An 8,387-nucleotide genomic window follows, 5' to 3' on the forward strand; every position below is an offset into this window, starting at 1 on the left:
TTCTGCGGAAGATGCTCTTTCTAATGATGCCAAAAGATATATAACTTTCAGACCGCAAGGTACTGAAAATCCACCGTTCCGCTTTTTTGGGGACAGCCGGTATAGTTCAATTTTTTCTTATTATACAAAACAATGTACTTGTCCCCACAAGGGATTTATGTTACATGTGAATGGTTTGCGAGAATAAATTTGAATTGAATTGAAATTGATTAGAACCTCCGAAGAGAATACACTGTTCTGGGCCAACTCGTTACACATCCCTCCCCCCCCCCCCCCCGTTGGAAATTGAAGTATATCACATCATTGCCGCTGCAGTTGCAATTTGCGTACTCTACTTTCCAGGTGTGTACTGACAGAGGCACTATTCTATTCTCTAAAGAGGTATTTGAATTACTGTTTCACGTACAAACGCATTAAAACCAAGATAAAGAAATATAAATCATAAACTCGACAGCATAATATTTACAATCAAAGCGCGACTGTATTACTATACCGTCTAACCCAACTCAGAAGTCGCGAGTGTGACTGTAAAAACATGCGTGACATGGTAACTACAGACAAAGCTCTATTGCTGTACAGAAATCGCCGTACTTCGCACGACGCCTAGTCGGGTCGATACAATACACAGGGTGAACCAACAGCACATGTGTGGCGCAGCGCTCAATGGAGCTGGTAACCTGACTTATTACATCTCTGGTCACAAGACGCCTCCGGATATAGATTCACCCCGTCTTTACGGTCCTCTATAGCAGTCCTCCGGCGCTGCTGTCTTCCCGAGGCTACCCTGGCCGATCGCATGGTGAGATTTCTCTGGAGGTCCTCCGGAGGAAGTCCATTTTGTTGTGTCAAACAGACACAATTTCTTCCGGAGAAAAATATCATCCGGAGGCTACCCCGAGTTTTTCTGACCTGCTAAAACGGGGCTTAAGGTCGCTCGCGTCGGTGGAAAAGTTTTTAGACCCGCAACCATGAGTACATACAGCTCTTCACAAGACAGGGGCCTGGTATACCAGTGTCCCGTGCCGTCAAGTCATGCACGGGAACCTGATATACCTGGGGTTTATTTAACTATGGCGGCCCTCTGCATAATCGCTTCTTAACTACAATTGTTATTGTAATCCCTGCTGCATAGACATGCATACTGTGTATTATATCATTAATTTCCTATTATATAGTTGTTTATGCAAGTCAAACGACTCTGTATATTTCCCACATGTTCATGGTTATGTAACTTATGTATATTGATTTGCAGAAAATAAAGTATCTATCTATCTATCAAAAACAAAACAAAACAACAACAACTAAGCTCTAAGATCAATCCCCGTTTCAATACAACTGATCTCACGAACAGTTTTGGGATCAATTAGTCCCCAAAATTATGAACTGTTTCATTTTTAGGAACGTTTTAGAGCCAGACATTGATCCCAAAGTTGAGACAAATTCATATCAGTTTTAGTGAGGAATGATACACTCTCATAAAATGTGACAGGTGAACCTGCCAACTGTCTTGGAAAGTGCCAACAGATGTTGGTCGAATTTCAAGCAGTAGTGTTGTTTGATTGTACATACTAAATAATGTTTGTATAATACCGAATAGTTTGATATAAAACACATTTTCAAGTCATGTATTATAGCCTTTCGATAATAGCCGGTTTGCCTTTTTTTTTCAACAATTAATGGTCACTTTATTAGCGTAGACATTCTTCTTAACTCACCCTGTGCACATGCCCTGTTGATAATGTGTTTTAGTCTGTTTATTGCTAGATGCTAATTCCATCAATCAATTTAATGGTTATTGTTTGTTTAGATCATTCATCATATAGAGTGAAAAGTTTTGCAACACAAAATATGTACTTGATTATTTCATCGCCACCAAAAATACACAAGGCATGACAATTATTGTCCGCGGATAGTGCACTAAACTGTATTTAAATAACTATGCCGCAAAAAAGAGTAAACGTTCAATCGTGATGTTGCCTCTTTAAAGCAATCTCGCACTGAGGCAATCGAAGGTCAATAGTTTATTAATGGTTATGAATTGCTGTCAGTCATCCATCTGTCATGAATATGCATACACACAAATTCATTATATTCATGAGGTCATACAAGAAAACGAAAAGGAAAAAAGACACATTTACAATATTGTCTTTAACATGCCACTTTCTTGACGCTCTCCAGGACACTTTGATGTGCTTTCCGACATGCAAGGACCATGATCCTAAACTCACATGATAAAACGATGTACATATGTATATAGTTCGAGAAGATAAGAGCACTCGTGGACGTAACTAGTGATCAACCTACACTCTAAACTCGTTGGATTAAAAAGTAACCTAATAGACCATGAGGAGGGACAAATCCAAATAAGATTATTAATTTCAAATCTAATGGATTTAATTTCTAAATCAATTAGACTAAAAATTGTAATCTTATGTGGATTTGTCCCTCCTCATGGTCTTATTAGATTACTTTTTAATCCAACGAATTTAGAGTGTAGTGATTTATTACCTAGTTTCGGTCTGTTTAAGACCTTCCTCAGGGCTGAGAAATGATACACAAAATGACTTACTCGTATGGCTGCACTCGTAACAGTATAAATCTGACTAACATGATGACCATGACCATGTCATCAATAAATTCGTAGTTATATGACAAGTTACAATAATTATGTTAGTGGTTTATAATACTAAACGAATGATTTTGTGATGTCATTAGTATTATTCATTAGTGGAAAATTGAGCAAAGAAAATGGGATTCCATTCGGGATTCGAACCCGAGACCTCCGGATTGCTAGCCCGGTGCTCTACCGACTGAACTATAAAAAAAAAACCCTAGTTCAGTGTTCGTCCCAGAAACCCTAAATTCTCAATGCTCGAATGGTCAGAAGCTATAGCAGTGTGTTTGTGTGTGACACACACGTACACACTTGAACCTGGCATAAACCCGAAGGATAATTCAACTTGGGGATAAATGCGAGGATCACCGAACTGGTGCAGCTTTTTGAGTATTATTTATGTCACAATTACACGATAGCCAGAAGACGACGCGTGACTGTCGTACTGCGTCATTTATAGCCATTTACACGTAGAATACCACAACGTCCGGTTTTGCATTGCTGCCACATTATTTATGCTCTATATTGTTGTCGACAACATGAAAATGTTTAGTTTTACATTTTTATAGTCTTATATGTTATATAGCTCACAAGACGAGGATATTAAATGGGCGTTATTGTTGTACACGCTCATTATCACCAATAACACGGGAATGCTCAATTTGATATGATTACATTTCTATGAAATGCACTCATTATTATTGTAACTTATACAAAACATATGCACAGGATAGAGTGTGTTAGTGAAGGTGCGGCGCGCTCGAGAGTATTGACAATGGTGCGACATGCACGAGGCGCAGCCGAGTGCATGTTTGCAACCGTTGTCAATACTCGAGAGTGCGCCGCACCTTCACCAACGCCACGAAATAATCCTGTGCATCATTTGTTTTATAAAATGGGTCGAAAACTAACAGCATTATTCACGTACCTTTGTGGGTCAATACCAGTCAGCTACATGTAGCACTCGCTCAAAAGTCAAGATGTCCGAAGATGTTCGTCCCAAACATTTACGCACGTCGCACTAGGAAATCCCGCACATAAGTACTGTACGTACGTATTGTTTATACGTACGCCATACGTGTTATGCATAAGAAAGGCCGCCGGCTGTTGAGGCAGCCAGAACTAGAAGTTGTTTACAGGATTGACAGCGCGTATAGTAGCGCGTGACGCACTTGTAACAACTGATTGAGTGCGCACTGCTAGTGTAAACATTGTGACGTACGTCAGGCCGTGCATTTACTGAGAAATTAATGCATGCACACGTGACTCATTTCAGCGCTTCCAATTGGCTACATTCTTGAACCCATTTTATAATGTTATATAACTATGAATTTATTGATGACATGGTCATGGGCATGTTATAGTTATATTCATACTGTTACGAGTGCAGCCATACGAGTGAGTCATTTTGTGTATCATTTCACAGCACTGATGAATGTCTCAAACAGACCGAAAGCTCAGTAATAAACCACTACGTTGATCACTAGCTAAGTCCGCGAGTGCTCTTATCTTCTCGCACTGGATAACTAATGAAGGAGCTTCGCTGGTTCTGTACACGGTCGGGACCCCTTCTCGCACTCTCTCATTCTCAGTCCATGGGCCAAGACCCGAAAAATGGGTTATTGGTACCACCTGAGGTGGCAAAACCTTTTTGGTGTCATTTTGTTTGTCGGGCATAGATATGCTTATCAAGCTATGATAGCATTTCCAAATGAGTACCTTTCGAATAGTCATAATAAATGAATTTTTAACCAATTTGGTCTCGTTTTTATATCCCTATACTTCTGAATCGAAACTAACCGCTATACAAAGAAGAGCACTGTCTTCAGTATGTCCCACCGAACTAGAAACACAGACGGTGGTATGTCCACAGGTGTTCTGTTGTAAACGCGGTGCGCTTAGTCTTTATTCAAGGCAGCGAAGGGAATATCCAAAGGGTTATGATGTCCACAGCTGTCACGCGGTGCGCTTAGTCTTTATTCAAGACGGCGACGGGAATATCGAAAGCTTATGATACAGTGTATATCCCTTTAGCTAAAAACAACAACAACAACAAAGCAATTCCTCGTGAATTTTGCCGTATTTTTTAATTATTCATCATTTTCCGGTGAAAACGCTACGGTGAAAACGCTAATACCACGCCAATGTCGCTTTATTTCCATCCAACAATGAAAGATAATGCAAAAACAATGTACCGGTACACTACAATACATTGTAATAAATAATATTGTAAATGAACAGAGTGATTTTTGTTTAAAACTGATGTATTTGTTGAGAGGGTAGTATAAAAACATTACATACTCCGGTCAGACTGGCAAAAGATCGAGAAGTTTAAGATCGTGAAGTTTTGGCCATTGGTACGCGCGCAAGCAAGAGTGCGCCGTCCGATGGCTAGTGATAATGACGTAACAATGCACATCTGTACATGACAATGGCCCCGCGCTTTGGAGACACCGCCCGCAAACAGATCGAGAAGTTTCGCGGGAAGTTTGCGGTCACACTGGCAAAACTTCGAGATCTTAAAGATCGCGATCTTAAACTTCGAGATCTTTTGCCAGTCTGACCGCACCTATAGATAATTCCTTTTATTAGGAACTTTAAATATGAGAACGGTACATTGTTTTGTTTTCTTTTTCTTTTTAGCAATGTTTACCAGAATATTGCTGTTAATCTGGAAAAAAAAAGAAAAAAAAAAACACACACGCAGACACGGAAACAATTGTCACATAATTAGTCAATGGGCCAAGACCCGAAAAATGGGTTATTGGTACCACCTGAGGTGGCAAGTTCTAGTTGTGCTTTATGAAATGGCATATATCTAAGGATTATATTTTGCTATGATAGCATTTCCAGAGTAGTAGCTTAGTCATAGATTTCAGCCATTAGCCCGACCAATACCAAATATTTTTTGACGCTCTTTGACCAAAGACAGGCAGAGTGTGACCTTTGAAAATTTCAAGGTTTTCAAACCAATTCCTCTGAAATTTGGCACATATATTTAGCATATGATGCTCTAAAAAATGACACCATCAAAATTTCACCGGTTATATTAAAACAGAAGCACAGTGAAATGTAACAACTCACCTTGATCTCCGGGACGACTTCCATTCGTACTTCCAGCTGGTGATGGAGTTGCGTGGCATCAGATCTCTCTTTCTTTCTTCTCACCCCCTTCTTTTGTCTCTTTGACCTTCATTGTCCTGTCAATGTGTTCTTAATTTTTGCTACAATACTGCGTCTTTACATTATGTGACAATTGTTTCCGTGTGTGTGTGTGTGTTTTTTTTTTTTGCCTGATTAACAACAATATTCTGGTAAGCACTGCTAAAAAGGAAAAACAAAACAATGTACCGTTATCTAAAGTTCCTAATAAAAGGGATTATCTATACTGTTTTTATACTACCCTCTCAACAAATACATCAGTTTTAAACAAAAATCACTTACAATCATTTACAATATTATCTATTATAATGTATCGTAGTGTACCGGTACATTGTTTTTGCATTATCTTTCATTGTTGGATGGAAATAAAGCGACATTGGCGTGGCATTACTGTTTTCACCGTAGGGCTTTCACCGGAAAATGATGAATAATTGAAAAATACGGCAAAATCCACGAGGAATTGCTTCTTTCTTTTTTTTTATTTTTTAGACAAAGGGATATACACTGTATCATAAGCTTTGGATATTCCCTTCGCCGTTTTGAATAAAGACTAAGCGCTGTGGACATCATAACCTTTGGATATTCCCTTCGCTGCGTTGAATAAAGAACACCTGTGTTCATACAGAAGACAGTGCTCTTCTTTGTATAGCGGTTAGTCTAGATTCAGAAGTATAGGGATATAACAACGAGACCAAATTGGTTAAAAATTCATTTATTATGACTAAGCTACTCATTTGGAAATGCTATCATAGCTTGATAAGCATACGTATGCCCGACAAACAAAATGACACCAAAAAGGTTTTGCCACCTCAGGTGGTACCAATTATCTATATCTGGCCTGGCCCATGGACTATCTATATAATAATTATATATAGTATGTATAGTGCATGAGGCTGAATGGGCGCTTAGCGTATACCGTACTAGGGTTCTACATGATGTAATACGCTGCCCATTTCCACGGCGCACTTCAGCGTAGAATGTACGGAGAAAGCGGCACAAATCTTGGGTTGACTTGCTTTCAATATCCGTTGGACTGATTCCTTTTTCAGAACAGTAGGAGTCCACAATTCGTAGGGCGTACTTGATGACATCCTTGGTTTTCTTTGCGTCTTTATTGTCTAAGATGCTGTTTGTATAGATCAGTCTCTGTAAGAGTAGCGAACCTGTTGTTTTCAGCTTCCATGTTTAAATCTACCGCTGAAAGTCTAGTCCCACACAGCTGAGTTGCTGGCATAGCCAGCGAGAATCGAGAATAACGATAATATCGAGCAAAGCATATCGTGGATGTGGCGCAATCGCGTAGACAAGACGCGGGATTCAGGTACTCGATGATTAAAGTGAGGGAGCAAAAACCGATAGTCACATCGATAGTGGGTTATCGTTTGCAATCGTTATATTTTGCGTGCACTATAACTTTTGTCATGCACTGCCGGCCTGTATCATAAATATGTATGCTATTTTTACACGCATATATGCGTGTATTATGAAGTGCGTGCAACAGAGCAATATTCTCTTCTTACTGGGCAGAAAAAAGATAGAGCTCTTAGAGCCATGACATAAAATGATATAACTATGTTTCTCTGTCAAAAAACATTACTGACATATTTTTTCCTCTTCATTTAAGTCTTTTATACTGTATATTTCTTTGCTTTAAGAAAATTATCATTCATCTGAAATAGAGAATGAACAAAATAAATAAATAATAGATGTGAGAAAAAATAACGAATCATTCGGTATACTATTTCCCTTTTATACTCAATACTCGTTAAAGAGAGTGCAAAAATTAGTTTGTGCCAAAATATCGTTATGCCCACGTAATGTTTGAGAAACAACAATAGGAAAACGAGGGGTTTGGTTATAAATTCTGTGTTTGCACATTCAGATAAAATCCCTAAGAAAATCGGCAAAGCCACGGATATCAAAACAAACAGTGTTGTACTTAATGAGTCGGAATCACAGACACAGACACAGGCACAGACACAGACACACAAACTTAGTTGATCTTTGATGGCCTAGACGTCCCTTGTTAATGTTGTAGCTCATTCCCCGTTCGTTGGAAGTCCAAAGTTTACGTACCAGGTCCTGTTTCCCATCAAGGGCAGCTGATGTTTGTTAAACATCGCTGATGGCGTCCGAAGGTCACTGTCACATTACCATTAATGAAACCTAGTGCACTTTCTGTCCCAGTTGTTCAATTTGACTTCTCACAAACAATGCTTCCTTTTCCTCCATTAAGTTGTGGACACATGCCACACTAAAATGATGACAAATGATTTGACTGAAAGAACGTGTATGATGTTATCATGTTTATGGCTGGTTGTTATCAAATCAAGGGGTGATGTTAGTGAATGCGTGTTAAGAGACCAGAGTAAAAAGTAATACAGTACTCTCCGCATAATCGGGTATACAGGCTCGAGCAGAGCGTTTCTTACCCGATTAAGCGGAGTACCCGATTAACAGAAGAATACGTCTCATTCACAATTGACACACACACAATGTGTATGTACATGCATTGTACACTGCACACTGTACACCTACACTGTATGCTTAACACGCGTGCTTGCACGGCACATTATACATACGTTACACTTGCTCAGTCACGAGCAATAAT

At 39.3% G+C, this 8,387-nt stretch overlaps 1 pseudogene; it reads right to left on the reverse strand.

Annotated features, from left to right (window-relative positions):
- LOC140229815 (uncharacterized) overlaps window positions 1-7,010 on the reverse strand; it is a 137,731-nt pseudogene extending 130,721 nt beyond the window's left edge.
- Window positions 7,011-8,387: the final 1,377 nt, after the last annotated feature.

This window comes from Diadema setosum, chromosome 6 (genome assembly GCF_964275005.1).
Source record: "Diadema setosum chromosome 6, eeDiaSeto1, whole genome shotgun sequence".
Taxonomy (NCBI): domain Eukaryota; kingdom Metazoa; phylum Echinodermata; class Echinoidea; order Diadematoida; family Diadematidae; genus Diadema; species Diadema setosum.